Consider the following 14336-nt stretch of genomic DNA (forward strand, 5'->3'; position numbering starts at 1 on the left):
ATCTGCTGTGTAGTGTAATGAAGAGGAAAATCTTAGGGTCTGCAGATCTGTAAAGTGAGGACTACTCGGTTTTGTTGATGAGTAGCATTCTGGTGGTGAGGTATAAGAATCAGGTGACCATGCTAATTATGTTTCATCACACAGCTGCCTTTGAACCATGAAATGGTGCTGTTGCAGCAACAGCCATAAACAGGAAGTGAAGGAATTATTTCAGATGAACTTTGTTGTTTTCTTTTGTGGTAAGTGTTGCAGACTCTAGGAGCCAGACACTTGCTTTTCATGCCTGGCATCAAATGACTTCACTGTCTTTGTCTTTTTGTTCAGCCAGAATGCAAAACACAGGCAGAGGTCATAGGGTTGTGTTGTTTTGCAAACTGTGTCGTAAAGGTGATGCCCATTTGATGCAGCTGATTAGGTTTCTCATTACCATTCTGAGACTGGAGCTTAAGTAAAGTGAGATATCTCTAAGTGTGTATATGCCTGAGGAGTGCAACTGAGGTGAGGAATAGAACAGAAAATACTGGATCTCAGCATTAGAGGAATTTGCCAGTAGTCTTCCTATGTGACACTTGTAACATTAGCCCAATAAATTCTTGCCCATGACCATAGCTTTGAAATGCTATAGCAATGAAAAGAACCATGTCATTTGCCTATGCAGTTGGAGGTTGGTATTTGGGACCTATAGTATGTCATATCAAATACAGGGACAGCTGTATTTTATCAGATCAGTGGTGTGAGAACCTAGCCTAGGCTTCAGGTTCAAGATGGGGTCCAAAGCAGATGGCTAGGGAAAAATATAAGATATGGCCATAGGGTGGTCCTTTCCAGGACATTCACCCACACTCTAACAGTTATCAGCTCAAGGACTTCCTCAGTTGGAAGTTGCCTTCTGTTTACATAGTAAATTGGTATGGATTTCTTTTCCATTAACTTTACACTTCCCCGGTACCCATTAGGATTTTCAGTATTCTGTGGCAGGGGCATAGAAATGAGTCAATAGGGTTTGCAGCTGTTTCAGGAAGAATAATGTGTTAGCAGAAGAGTCTACTTGCTTTGAACTGATTTGCAAATGGAGAATCTCCTCTTACAGAAATGTTTCACAAAATTCTGTTCTATATTTAGGTCAATTTTCTTTTTATGTGAGACTACTTGAGTCCCTCTTAGAAAATGCAGCTGACTGTGGAGAATTCTGCCTGGTGACAGGTATCTCTCAAGAGTAAGAGTGTAACCTGTAATCTGCTCTGCTGACAATTTATTTCTGGATGCTGCTTAACTGTTGGTTTTCACATGCAAAGCTTGAACTCCTGTATCAAAATTCAGCTCTCTCCAATACCAAGATCCATTAAAGCATTCAATCTAGCCTTGCTGAAGACGTAACCAACAGATGTGCTTTGCTCCTGAGCTTGGCTTGCCAAACTTGAACTTGTTTACCTTTTGGGTCATAGTGAAAGACCTGCTTGAGTTGCTGCTGGGCTTTTGCTTACTGTGAAGGGTATTAGTTTTATGAGGAGTTTGAGAGTTTGTGGTGGTATTAATGATGCGTTTAACTTCTGGTTATATGTCTGGCGAATACTGGTGTTCCGTGTGCTTACTTGTGGCAAAACAACTCACAGCTGCCTTATGGAAGTCTATTAAAAAGTATAATTTATAATGTTTCTGGTGCAAAATTTAATGACAAGTATATGTGAAGATCTGTAAAAAAATTTGGCCTCAGTAGTTTGAGAGTTGTTGGGTTTTGCTATAACTTATTAAGTGTACTGACAGCTTGTAACTAGAATATGCATTTCAAACAAATGAAGCCATTGAAATGAAAACAGATCATAATCAGTTCTTATATTTAATGATAGCACCCCAGCCATCATTGCATGAGAAGTGAGCTGGGAGAGAAAAGTGCTATTTTTCAGAAGGATAATGTTGTACATCACACATTTTTATAAAGCAGCCAGATAGGATGGCAGTGCATGTCCATAGGAGTTCCTGATTAGACAGGTAACATGAGAGAAGTTGAGGGCTTTATGTGCAAGATAACCTGGGCTGGAAACTGGGCTGGCAAAATGCAGACTTTGTCTAGAAGGGCTGGTTTGTCCACAGGTCTGGATTAATGCATGTTCTATGAGACACTGACATAAACTAGGCCACATCTGTATTGACAGTTCAGATGAGATTTTAATTGTATTAGAAAGATTCAGTCTGTAAATGCACCAGTGTAAATCAGCGACCTGGAAGTGCCTGAGAGAGCCCTGTGTTGTGTGCTAGCTCCCTGCTGCTTATCCGTTAGGGTCTAGTCTGGTTGCACTTGTACTATATAAAAACCAGATTTGAGTGTAAAGCCTTTTGACCCAAATCCCCAAGTGAAATGATGATACCAACATCATCTGAGATCTGTAGTGAGAAGAGCATTTGTGTTAGCTCCCTGAAGCAGGCCCAGGGGGTATAGCATCATCTTGCCATCTGCTCTGTAAAGGGTATAATGAAACATCGGTGTGGTTGAATGAATTTTTAAAAGCCTTATTTTTTACTTGTTGCAGTTAAAATCTGGGGCATTTTTCCCATGGGAGAATTAATGACAAGGAAAGCTGAGCATAGCTGTGATGGAGAAGTCTCCCTTGTGATGAGTTTTCCAATCTAGTAAATATTCAGTATTGTTTTTACCTAATTTTCTGAGGAAAACTGGCATTTTGAGGATCAGGAGCATGTCTTCTGCTGTTGTTGTGCTACTTAAACTAGTACCGTGAAAAGTGAATTTGGATATGTTCATTTTTCAAGGGGAAGAAATTAGGAATGACCCATTCCAAGCTTTCAAACTTGCTTGTGTAGTCTCCAGACTGAGGCAGATACACATGTGCTAGCTGCTCTGTTTGGGAGATGTACCCAGACCATCCAGCTATGTAATGGCAGCTGCCTGACTGGACTCTGACCAAGGCAGTGACTGTGAGGTGATAAGCTGATGCTGATTTCAGCTGAAACACCTGCCCTTGTTGCCACTCAACCAGAAAAACAATCCTAGGCTTATGTGTTATTTGAAGCTGGATGCTGTGTTTATGCCTTGTCTGATTAATTAGACAATTAAAACAGAAGGAGTTACTCCTGATAGGTCCTAAATTCTGTCTTGATTTATTCCACTGGGAATATGTGCAGAGAGTAGGTCTGAATGAAGACGATTGCTTATGGTGACTTGGAATGATTTGGTTTGGGCTAAGACAGGAGATGATGTACCAGATCTCAGGCCATCTGCTGGCAGTGACTGCCTTGGGATGAATGCAATGGTAACAGTACAGGTAAGCTCTTATCAAAGTCTAGATGCACAAAACACAAAGGAAACAAAAAAAATTCTGACCACAAGTTTTGTCTTCCAAAGGCTGCTTTTGTGAAAGAGGATAGAACAGCTGGCTCTAGCATATTCCCTTTCATGAACAAGCAGACAGAGAAGCTCTAGGCAGCAGGGTGTGTGGACTGGTCCTGTACCTTGCAAATTGTAAAACTGGCCCTACCTGACCATCGAGGCTGATGTAACAGCCATCACTTCTGTTTCCATACTGCCGTATAGTGATCAAGTGCTGCTGCAGATGGTGGTGGTCTGTTGGCAGGCTCCAGAATGGTTTTGTGCCTGCTGGCAAAAATATCTGTGCTAGACACATGTTTTTCCTTGTACAGATTTAGCAGCTGAACAGGAACTACAGAAGAATCTGGAAGAAGTATTGTAAGGCAAAGGAAGTAACTTTTTTTCATGGAACAGCTTCTCCGTGCCCTTGTTCATATTTGTTAGCAGCAGTGTATTCTTGTCACAGTGGATTCTGATACTTTGTGCTCATTGTTAGAATCCTGGACTCTTCTTGATGGTTAAAGGTGATGTGCTGCTTGACACTAAAGATTTTGCCATCTAGATCTCTTATAACAGCAGCCTGATTTCAGATTGGAACTCAGACCACACCAAGAAGGGTGACTGAAATGCTAGCAATTCAGAACAAAAACAAAAAAAACTGAAGAATGCTAGCACAGAGGAAAGAACAGTGTGAAAAGCTTGTGCTTTTGTTGTTTCTGTTTTGTTAGTGACTGTGACATGGTCATGGTATTTGAGAAGGTGGAGTGCAAGTTTCTCTATTTTAAGATGCAAGGTCCTTGGGGAAGAAACAGAATTGTCTTTTGAGTTTGCATTTTTAAAGTTGATAGTATCGTTATATCCTCCAAACTTGAATTACTTACCTTCAGCACATTAGATTCTTATACTGGGCAAGATTCGAGAAATGCTTACTGTTACACTTTTGTGGTCTTATCTGCTCTTGAAGCATTCTCGCATTTAGCTCAGGTGGGATATTGACTGGAATTCCCTGTCATGGTTTCTCTTACATTGCATATGAATCCATTTAATTTTCAGTTTAGGAGTTTTTTCCTTCTTTTATTTATTTTTTTTTTATTTTTAATTTTTTCTCTGAGTCCCTAAGGAAGGGGTTTTGTTGACTGTCTGGGTTCACAAAAGCTTTTTGTCCATATTGCTATTTACCATCTTCACGGGCTTTTCCAGAACAAAACTTAATAGGTACTTTTGGCATAAAATCTAAAGGTACATTATTTACAGTTGAGGAGCAGCATAAATACTTGTGAACTCTCTATATTGGAAAAATTTAGAATTATCCCCTATCTGTTTTGGCCTGCCTTTAAACTTCTTCTTATCCATTGAACTGCTGAGAGAGGTAGGTTGCTGCTCAGGTGAGGCAGCCTACACTCTTCTCTCTCTCCTTCTCTAGATCTAGTATTGTGATCCTATTGCAAACCCCCAGATGTTGTGGAGAAGATGCATATGGAACTGCTATATAGTCCTGAACAATAAGACCACTGGAAATCAAGCCCATATTTTCCCTGTAATATTGCCTGAGTGCAACTGCATGAAGATGGAAACAAGTGCTGAAATAAGGTCTCTGTCCTTCCCTCAGCCCATTCTGAGACCCATGATTGAAACTGTAACCTTGGTTTCTGTCTGCAGTGCTCTGCAACAGCAAGCACAAGAACGTGGAAGTATGTCCCTTCTTGATACAACCCTAAATTCAACTCTTAGTCTTTCATCTCATCATCTCATCACCTCTGATTTCATTATATGAAGAATAATGCCACAGCATCCAAGTTGGCTCACTTTCTGAATTAAAGACAAACTAGCCAAGATATCTAGCTGGAAAAAATGGCAGTGAACTAATCCCTTCTTAAGTAAATCAGTGTCTTCATCTTCTCCTGAAATAGAACTGTGGAAGTAGGGTGATGTTTGCTCCTGTTCTGTGTGTTACAGTGTTCTCTGGATTTCTCAACACACCAGGCTAGTATTTGTGAGCACTAGTTGCCAGAATGGTGAAACAAGTTGATTAGTGTTCTCTGAGTACATGAGCTATCCACATAACTGGTATCTGTGCTAATTCTCTCAGCACAGAGGCAAAGGAACAGTGGGGTCACCATAGACATGGTGATTTTATGAAGTGACCAGTAGCATAAAGTTCAGGAAAATTCTGACCTTTACTTACTCTGTGAAATCTTTCCATATCTGTTCCTTCTCTGCCTTAAAAGAGAGTAAAATTCTGTGATTATTGTCTTGTTTCCCAGAGGAGAGAAAGTTGAGAAAAGGAAGGAAAATAGTTTTATACTGAAAGAAAGTAAGGTAAAGCATGTAAGTATCTGGGAATTTGTTTATTTATTTTGTCAAAGGAAGCAAAGCACTTTCTGAGCAAGGCATAAGTTTGGCACACACTGGATAACATACCTTCAACAGCTTTGGGGAGATGAGATTCAAAGCTAAATAACTGTAGTAGTGGTTTCCACTGCAAACAGCTGACTTCGAAGTAGCAAGTTCCCTTCATGCCCAGTTCCCCCTTGCAGACCATTTAGTGTAATGGATACAACATAAAGCTCAGATGAAAACTAGGCTTCACCACATTGAATAAGTACTCCCATATATCACCAGTCTCACTCAAGCTTGCCAAGTCCTAGCTGTGGCAGTGTTTGTGAGGCCCCCTTTTTGGCTCTGCAGCCTGCAAGAGTATTTATGTGGTAAAAAAGTACAAGAAATGCTTCCACTCTGATCTTTCATGTGAATATAAACAATATATGTCAATGTATGTAGGAACAAGAGGACATCAGCTCTTTTTCTATGTGTTTGCTGCTGGGCTTGAAGAAAAAAGTTCCCTATTTCTCCTCCAGCTCTCTCGTAATATTTCTGGGAAGCAGAGATGCAGAACTGCCTATTCTGTCTCTTGGCTCTTAGTATGGAGCAACACCTTTTCAGAAAAGTATCTTCTATGTCTGAAGCTTATTTAAGTCCTTAGTTTCTCACTGAAATATTGTGACTTACAAAGACATGCATGTTAGGTCCTTGCTTCAACCCCCAAACACTTGTCATGTGTATTGATAACTGTATTTACTGTCATTTAAGTTCATGCATGTTACCAAGATCTGAGTTTTTAGCTACAATTTTTTAGTCTTTTGAGTCATTCTGTCCTAAGGCTGGATTAATTTGAATACAGGGATTTAATTCCTTTGTCACTTGCCCTGCATGTAAATCATAGTTTCAGACGACGCCTCTGACCAGCCTGCAGCTTTGAGTTGTTGCTAAAAGCAAATTTCTGTGCAACCATAATTTAAAAGTCCCTCTGTTCTGTTTTTCCCATAAGAGGAAGCTATTTAATTCCCTGTTCCCATCCCTCATCCCTTCTGTGCTTCTCTGTAATTAATTAATCTACCTAATCTGTCAGGAAGTGTAATGCCAAACACAATTGACATCTGGAGAGGTCCTTCATTTTTATTTGTATTTGATGAGCTCTGACTTCAGCAAACTAGGAGGCTTTGCTGGCCTTGGCTCAGTGGAGACTCCCCACCCCAGTTATTACTTTCTTTCTTGCACTAAATGAGGATGAACCAGTGGAGGTTGTAAGAAAATGCTGCTGGTGAGACCAAGGGAGAAGTTTCCTGAAAAGAGACTCATATCCAGGAAGAAGCCTTGGCATTGCCCTCTGAGTAGAAGATGCTGTCTCTGAAAGCAGAAAAAAATCCAAAACTTTGAGGCAGCAAATCACTTTTTTCACTGATGGTGGCCAGGCCACAAAAACTTCCCTTTCTCTTGGGTTAGTTTATAGTTGTCAGATCAATATTTTTCATGCATTCAGACGCATTTGTCTTCTACTACAATAATGGCAAAAGAGCTGGGTGGTTTAAAATTTCTGAAGTAAAGGGTACTGAGGCTCAGGAGGCTAAAGCTCTTCATGGTATCAAAGTCTGTCTAGTTATGCACAAAATTTCTTTATGTTCAGCATAGTCCAAGATTGTATATACTCAGGATTCCTCTTTTCTTTTTTCATTTTCCACACAGGGCATCTGTTTCTTCTTTTCTTCCTGCTCTACAGAGAGAGTTTTTCATAATGTTGGTTCTGCTTTACATGTGTCTCATATGCAATATATGTGCACAAGTCCCTGATTTTAATGCACATATCACTACAAGAAGCTTTCTGTAGTTGAATTCAAATCCAAACCCATAAGAGGTATTGCATTTTGGGCTTTGTGGCAGAGACAGCTTCCCCTTTCAGGTGCTCACCTATGTCTGGATTCCCATGATAGGGACAGGCTTATGGCCCTGAGTGCAACACCAGCACTTTGTCACTTTAGGCTCCCTTCCAGCAGGCGAAGCTGGTTGGCAGCTCCCAGCTCCCTCACCAGCTGTGTTAGAAGCAGGAGTCACTATGCAAATGTGTGAGACACAGCTGCTGGGAGAGGAGGAGCATGAGATGGGAGCCAGGTCTCACACTCCATGTCCGAGAATCAGTAGGGCTGTGTAAATAAACATAAATCCAGATCTATTCTTATATGCAAGATTTTGGGTGTGAAGAAGCTGGGGGTGTCACCAAAGCACCTGTGTAGTTTTAAGGATTTTGTACAGGCATACACTCTGTTTTAGATCTTGTTGCTTTATTAAAAGCTTATGGACAGATGAACCAGTTCAGTTTCACTGAAGACAGTAGTGGAGTTACATCATTCTCCATTGACTGAAATTTGGCCTGTGTGGTATTTTCCGTGTCGGTGGTGGTTGTTGGCTTCAAGAAGAGCATACTGACTGCCTTTCTGAAAAGTGGGAAGGGTCATGGTCGGAATACTTGAAGGGAACGTCTGAGTGTGTTCTGAGAATGATTTACTTACAGTAGAGATGAAACGCCTGAGCAAGCTCTCACAGGACTATATATTTTTAACAGGGCAATGCTGCTGTTTCATGGGAACATGCAGGGAAATGCATGTAATACATCTAGGGCAGAAGAGAAGTACTGGATTTTAGGACCACAATAGATATGTAGCTTGGGAAACAGAAGGAGGGGAAAGAACATATCTACCACTAGAGGATGGAAGTGCTAAGTTGTCAATCTTATGTCTTTCCCCCTATTGAATGCTCAAGAGCTGTCATGATATCCTAATCCTGAAATTATGAACAGGGCAGATACGCTTAATTGTGGCCATACGTTTCTAACACCTTTATCACCTGATTTGCTAATACTATCACGTTTTGGCATAGCTACAAGTGTTAAGCAGCATAATATAAAAAGAAAAAATAATGTAAAGCTCTGCTCTGGCCTTTTTCCTTAGCAAGCCATAATCAATATTTGAATATTTTTTGTCTTCCACTATGGCTATAGCAGAGTGTCAGCAACTTTCTGGATTAAGCCTGAAGGCTGCTGAAGTGATAAAACACTGAAATGATATTGATAGTAGGAGTCACATGTGCTAGCTGCAAGGATCAAATTAACTTATCTCTATTTCAGCTTTCTGGAGCTTTTCCAGCTATACATGTATGGATACAGAATAGACAATTTTCTACCCTCCTCCTAGAATTGCACCTGCATTATCATATATTTCCTGCCACTTTGCCTGATGACTTAGACAGTGGGTTCTCTTCAGCAGAAATAGCATAAACAGCAGCAGTACAGGGATGTCCTATTGCCCCAAGCCATTTTTGAATGGCTTCTCTAAGTATGATTCCTGCCCTTCTGTGGTTTCTATCCTTCAATGTTTTTCAGAGTTGTATTTGATGGCTTAGAAATCTATTATTAAGACCTCATCCCTCACCTTCTAGAGAGAATATTTGAATCTAGATTTGGTCTGCTAAGGAAAGGTGAGAGATTGTTATAAAACAGGTAAGAAAGGTAATATGCCACTCAGAAATGTATCTGCAAGAAATGACAGGAGGAAAGTACTATGTCATGTAAAGACTATGTTGACCAGATTGTAACTGGACAGGAGATTGTGATAAGAAGGAAAATCTTCTACAGTATTGAAGAAAAAGGCACAACAAATGAAGTAGCTGTCATGCTGAAAGGAGAGTGAAGACCGATTGCAAAGATGGAGATGATATGGAATGAATGCTAGGCCAAGATGATCTTTTGGCTGTGCTTTTGGAGTGAATGAATGGTGATGAAGGGAGGCTGAATGATACATGTCTTTCTTCTGCAGCTTAGAGAAGAAAGGCCAGATCTGAGACATTGTAGGAGGTATGTTTTTATACTTAGCCTGATGTCAGCAAGAAAGGGGAAGCCAGATCCCTCTGTCAATGAAGACCTTATAAATTTATAATAATTCCTCACCTGAAGCTGGGGTAGCAGTGAAATTTTCCAGTGAAGATAAAAGATTGAGAAACAGGATGAGGTGTGTCTTGCCAGATAGTAGTTATCTTTAGGGAGGTAAACTGTAGCTGGAGTTTAAGAGGAACTGTTAACAAAATAAGATAATTGAATGGAGAAGGTAACAATCATGAAGTATAATCTGTTTAACATGTTGACTAAGATTAGTTTCTGTAGTTGCTCACCTAGTAACAATTTATATCAGATATCATGGCTGTGATAGTGTATCATACAGCCTGAGGGAGAATGGGGGAAAAGGGTTTGTAATTATGTCATGTCTCTGTGCCCTTCTGTAGGTTGATTCTAGCTTCAAACAGTACTCAAGGTTGTTTATCATTTAGGGGACTTGTTGAGGTCATTTGGGATTGCTCTTCTATTGTTGGAGGGAAATGGCCTCTTCTTTGCCTGGTGTGCAAGATTCCAAAATGGGGAGCACAAGGTGCTACAGGTGAGGTATATGGAGTAGCACTTTTTTAGGGCAGAAGGTTTTCAGGTCAGCAGTTTTCTGGCACCTTCCTCCACGCTAGGTAAGTAGAAGCTTTTGGTGTCACTAAATACAGCAGAGGTCCTTCTTTTCATCTTTCAGCACCAGGTGGGAGCAGCACATGGAAAACAAGTGTTAGAAGGTGCTTTTTCTGTCACTCATCAGACTGCCCCTCTGCTCTGTTTTGATGTTTTTTATTTTTAGGCAGTACAGAAGATGCCTTCCACCTGGCAATGTAACAGCACTGACCCAGAGCTTTTAACATTGGGTACCTTGTTGTCTGTAAGCTTGATGGGTGGAAAATTTTTCAAGGACATTGCATTTTCCTAGTTACTGCTGCAAATTGACACAAATAAATTCATGCATTTGTGAAGGATTTTTTTCCCTTGTGTGAAACAGGGACTAGTAATGCTTTTTAGGCCAGTTTTAATGCATAATTGTAGCCAGGTTGAAAAGGTGCTGAAAAGATGAAGCATGTATATATTATAGGCAGTACAGGAGTCTTCCCATGGCAAATGTATTGTATTTGAAGAACTTGGGAGCAAATCTTTATTACTGCCTCCTGTCATAGACATTGCCCTGCTGTTATCTACTTGTTCTTTTTGTAGAGAGAATCTGATGCAAGACTGCTGCCTTCCTGTAGACCCAGTGGTATATGCAAAAAAGCCCTAGTCGACATTTGTATATTCTATGCACTTTTAGATTAAAAAGACTGCAGGGTGTCTTTTAATTTTGCATTTTTCCATCATTTGTTGACCACATAAAGGAAAGGAAAGACTGCCCACACTTAACAACAACCTTTGGAAAAGGTTAGCAGCATGCACAACAGCATGCAATAGTTTACTAGGTGGAGGCTTAAAGAATAACTTCTCCAAAGGAAATTACAAGGGGAAAGCAGATTGCAGTTTAGCAGTTTGGAAGGTTTCCAGGGAGATCCCTGAGTCATAGAAAATCCATTGGGATTGCTTTAGTGGCTGTGTTTCAGCACTACATCTTGGACAGAGAGGAAAAGCTGCACAAATTTGTTGGTTGGTGTGAAGCTGTTGGCTTGTACATTAATGATGTGGAAGAACTTTGGATCACAAATGTTTAACCAGATACTAAATGCAATTATGATTTGTTGTTAGGAGATGATGCAAGGCCCATGCTCATTCTTCTCTTATTCTTTTTGCTGTATTTTGTGAAAAATTATGATTATTTCTTTAGTGGAAACATGGAGAGAAAAGCATATTAGGTGGTGTTTTCTTAAGCCCAGTGATGTCAGTGCAGTAGTTTCTGTTCTGCTTATCAGAATACTTGCGCAATGAGACAGGACAGGGTGTGAGTGAATAACCAAATATACTGTCATGCCTTCAATTCACTGTTTGACTATGGAAATACTCTGTTTATGTGAGGGAAGAGAATTGTGGAATTTCCCTCCTCTTCAACCCAGAGGAGATAAAAGAAGCCTCATGTGTGGATGATATCCTCGCTGGTCTGGACTGATTAGTAGTAAATACTGAGCATCTCTGTTTATTGAAGTAGAAGTTAACAATTAGTGAAAAGGAGACTGATAAATTTCTCAGTCTATTCTATGTTGGAAATCCATGCTGTAGATTATAGAGCGAGCCACTGTTAGACGTGGTTAAGCTCAGAGGTTTAGTCTGTTACAATTCTAAAGGGGATATTTTATTAATATTTTCCACTGGTGTAAATCCAAAGTAAGTTCACTCAATTTAATGGAGTTTGGGGCAGTCTGATTTCTGGTTTGCACTACCAAATTTGGATTAATAACTCAGAGGGCAAGAGAACAACTAAAGCTAGCTTCTGATTTTGCTTTTGTCTGTGTAAACTTGAACTTCTGCCAGAAAATGATGTTGATTTAGTGAAGTTCCTTTGAGTTTACCCTGTGTATAAGCTTGAGCATGTTTCTAAGCTGCACAACCAAAGCTCAACAAGATGTTAATTTTGCTCATTAAATTCTCAACCAACCTCTCAGTTCCTCCTGCCCTTTTATGTAATATTTTATGAGAGATTTAAAGGTCAGCTAAGCTTTGACTTACCCTTGTTTTCCTCTATAGGGGCATGTGGCAAATAAGATGCACACAAGAGAATAAAACTGTGAGAGGAGGAGTAGGTGGCACTGACGCCCCTGGAAATTCAGCCTGCCTTTGGCGCAGCAGCAGCAATCCCCAGCCCACATTTTGAAGGTTGAGCCAGAACTGTGTTTGGGCAGGAAGCGATCAGAGAGGTGTGTGCCTGTGTGCTTTGGCACAGTCTAGACTGTGAATTGCTCCAGCCCAGGAACCTCCTCTGAACTCATTAGTATTAAAACAGAACAGAGGGGACTTTGTAGGGAGGGAGAGGGTGTGGAAGCTGGAAAGGTAGCAGTTTAGATGGCAGTTTCCTAATAACCTTTCCCACAACTACCTTCCCATACAGGGTCTCAGCTAGAGGACCTTGTCATGAAAAACAAACACAGGGAAGGGGAAGGGAGGGAGGAAATAAGCAGAGGGAAAGGAAATAAGGGGTGGAAAATGGGCACTGTGCTGAAACAGATTTTATTTTTATTTAGTGTTATATATGCTGATGCTGGAAGCTCTGTTTGAGAGAGGTATTTGGTAGCATGTATATAATCAGAATGTGGAGGTAAATTTGGTACTTGTGCCAGAGGACTTGCAACCCATCATGGTGAAAAAATGTATCAAGGAGAGGTGTAACAGCTTCAGTTCTGTTTGGAGTTTTCATTTAATTGACTGGATGGTGAAATACAGAGCACGTATATTAGGAAATTATCATCAACATGATCCAGGAAACACCTGGATTGCTTATGCTCTGCTGTGCTGTGCCTCCAGCAGATATCTGAGTGGTTGAAGTCTCCCAGGAGGACTAGGGTTTGTCACTGTGAGGCTGCTCCTGTCTGTCTACAGAAGGGCTTTCTGGTCAGGCAGCTTACAGCAGACTCCCCTGTAATGTCACTTGTCCCTGTCCACCCTTTGACCTGACCCATAAGCTCCTAGTCAGCTCCTCACCCATCCCCAGGTGGAACTCCATGCATTCCTGCTGGTTACTGGCATAGAGGGCACCACTGCCTCCTCATCAACTCTACCTGACCTTTCTAAAGTGTCTTCCATTACAGCTTGTAGGAGCCATCCTACCACATCTCTGAGATGCCAGTGAGATCAAAGCCCTGCAGGCGTGTGCACATCTCAAACTCCTCGTTTATTCCCCATGCTACATGATGTATGGAGGCATTTTAGTAGGGTCTCTGAGTTATTGGCTTGGAATTCCTTTTTGCTGCTCTCCAGGTGCTCGCCTGCTGACATGTGATCGCTTACTAGTATCTGGGCATCTATTGCTGGCAGTGACATCAAATTGGTAGGAGTGGATGGATTGAGGATCCCCTTCCTCAGCAACTTTAGTTTAAAGCCTTCACCATCTCAGTGACATAACTGAAGATGCTCTTCCCCTTCTCTGACAGATGGACCTGCCAGCCCCGGCAGACCAAGTTTCTCAAAATGAATCCCATGGTCTAAATAGCAAACACATGGCTGTGGCACTGGTCCTGTAGCCATTAGTTGATTTACCAGATTGAACTGGCCCTTTCACACCCCTTCCCTTTGAGTAGGAGAATTGGTGGAAAAGCTACCTGCTCTCCAGAGTCCCTTACCACAGCTCCCAGAGCTCTGTAATCCCTCTGGATACTCCTCAGACTGTTCCTGCTCATATCACTTATGCCGCCTTGAAACAACAGCAGTGAATAATAGTTAGCAGACTGTATGAGGCTTGGTAGTCTCTGTGATATCCCCAATATGAGCCCTCAGTAAGCAGTACATCTCTCTAGAGTGTGTCACTGGGCACAAATCCATACTATGCATATGTTAAAAGATAAGCTTAAAATAAAGGGGGAAAATTGTGTGAAAAAAATGATGACATTCAAGGTGGAGAGTTAAAAGTTCTTTTAAGAGCAAATCTGGTAATTCAGGGCACAAAGCAGCCAGGTACAGTTTTTCAGAGAAAAAACTAGGGATTATAGTAGAGCATGAGTGAATATAAGTCATGCAAGTTTTGAGGGTTTAAAAAAAAAAAAAAATCATTGATTATATGGAATATGTGGAGTATATAACCAGAATGGCAGTCTGGAAGATGCATGAAATAAACTTTGCACTTAGCTTTAGTAAGGTCTCAGCTGGAAGACTGTCCTCACTTTTGAACAGCACAATTCAAGAAAGATGTGC

The 14336-nt window shown here is 40.9% G+C and overlaps 1 protein-coding gene across 5 annotated transcripts in view; it reads left to right on the forward strand.

Annotated features, from left to right (window-relative positions):
• Window positions 1-14336, forward strand: part of DAAM2 (dishevelled associated activator of morphogenesis 2) — a 208049-nt gene that overhangs the window by 86391 nt on the left and 107322 nt on the right. The window lies entirely within an intron of this gene.

This window comes from Anomalospiza imberbis, chromosome 3 (assembly GCF_031753505.1).
Source record: "Anomalospiza imberbis isolate Cuckoo-Finch-1a 21T00152 chromosome 3, ASM3175350v1, whole genome shotgun sequence".
NCBI classification, from domain to species: Eukaryota; Metazoa; Chordata; class Aves; order Passeriformes; family Viduidae; genus Anomalospiza; species Anomalospiza imberbis.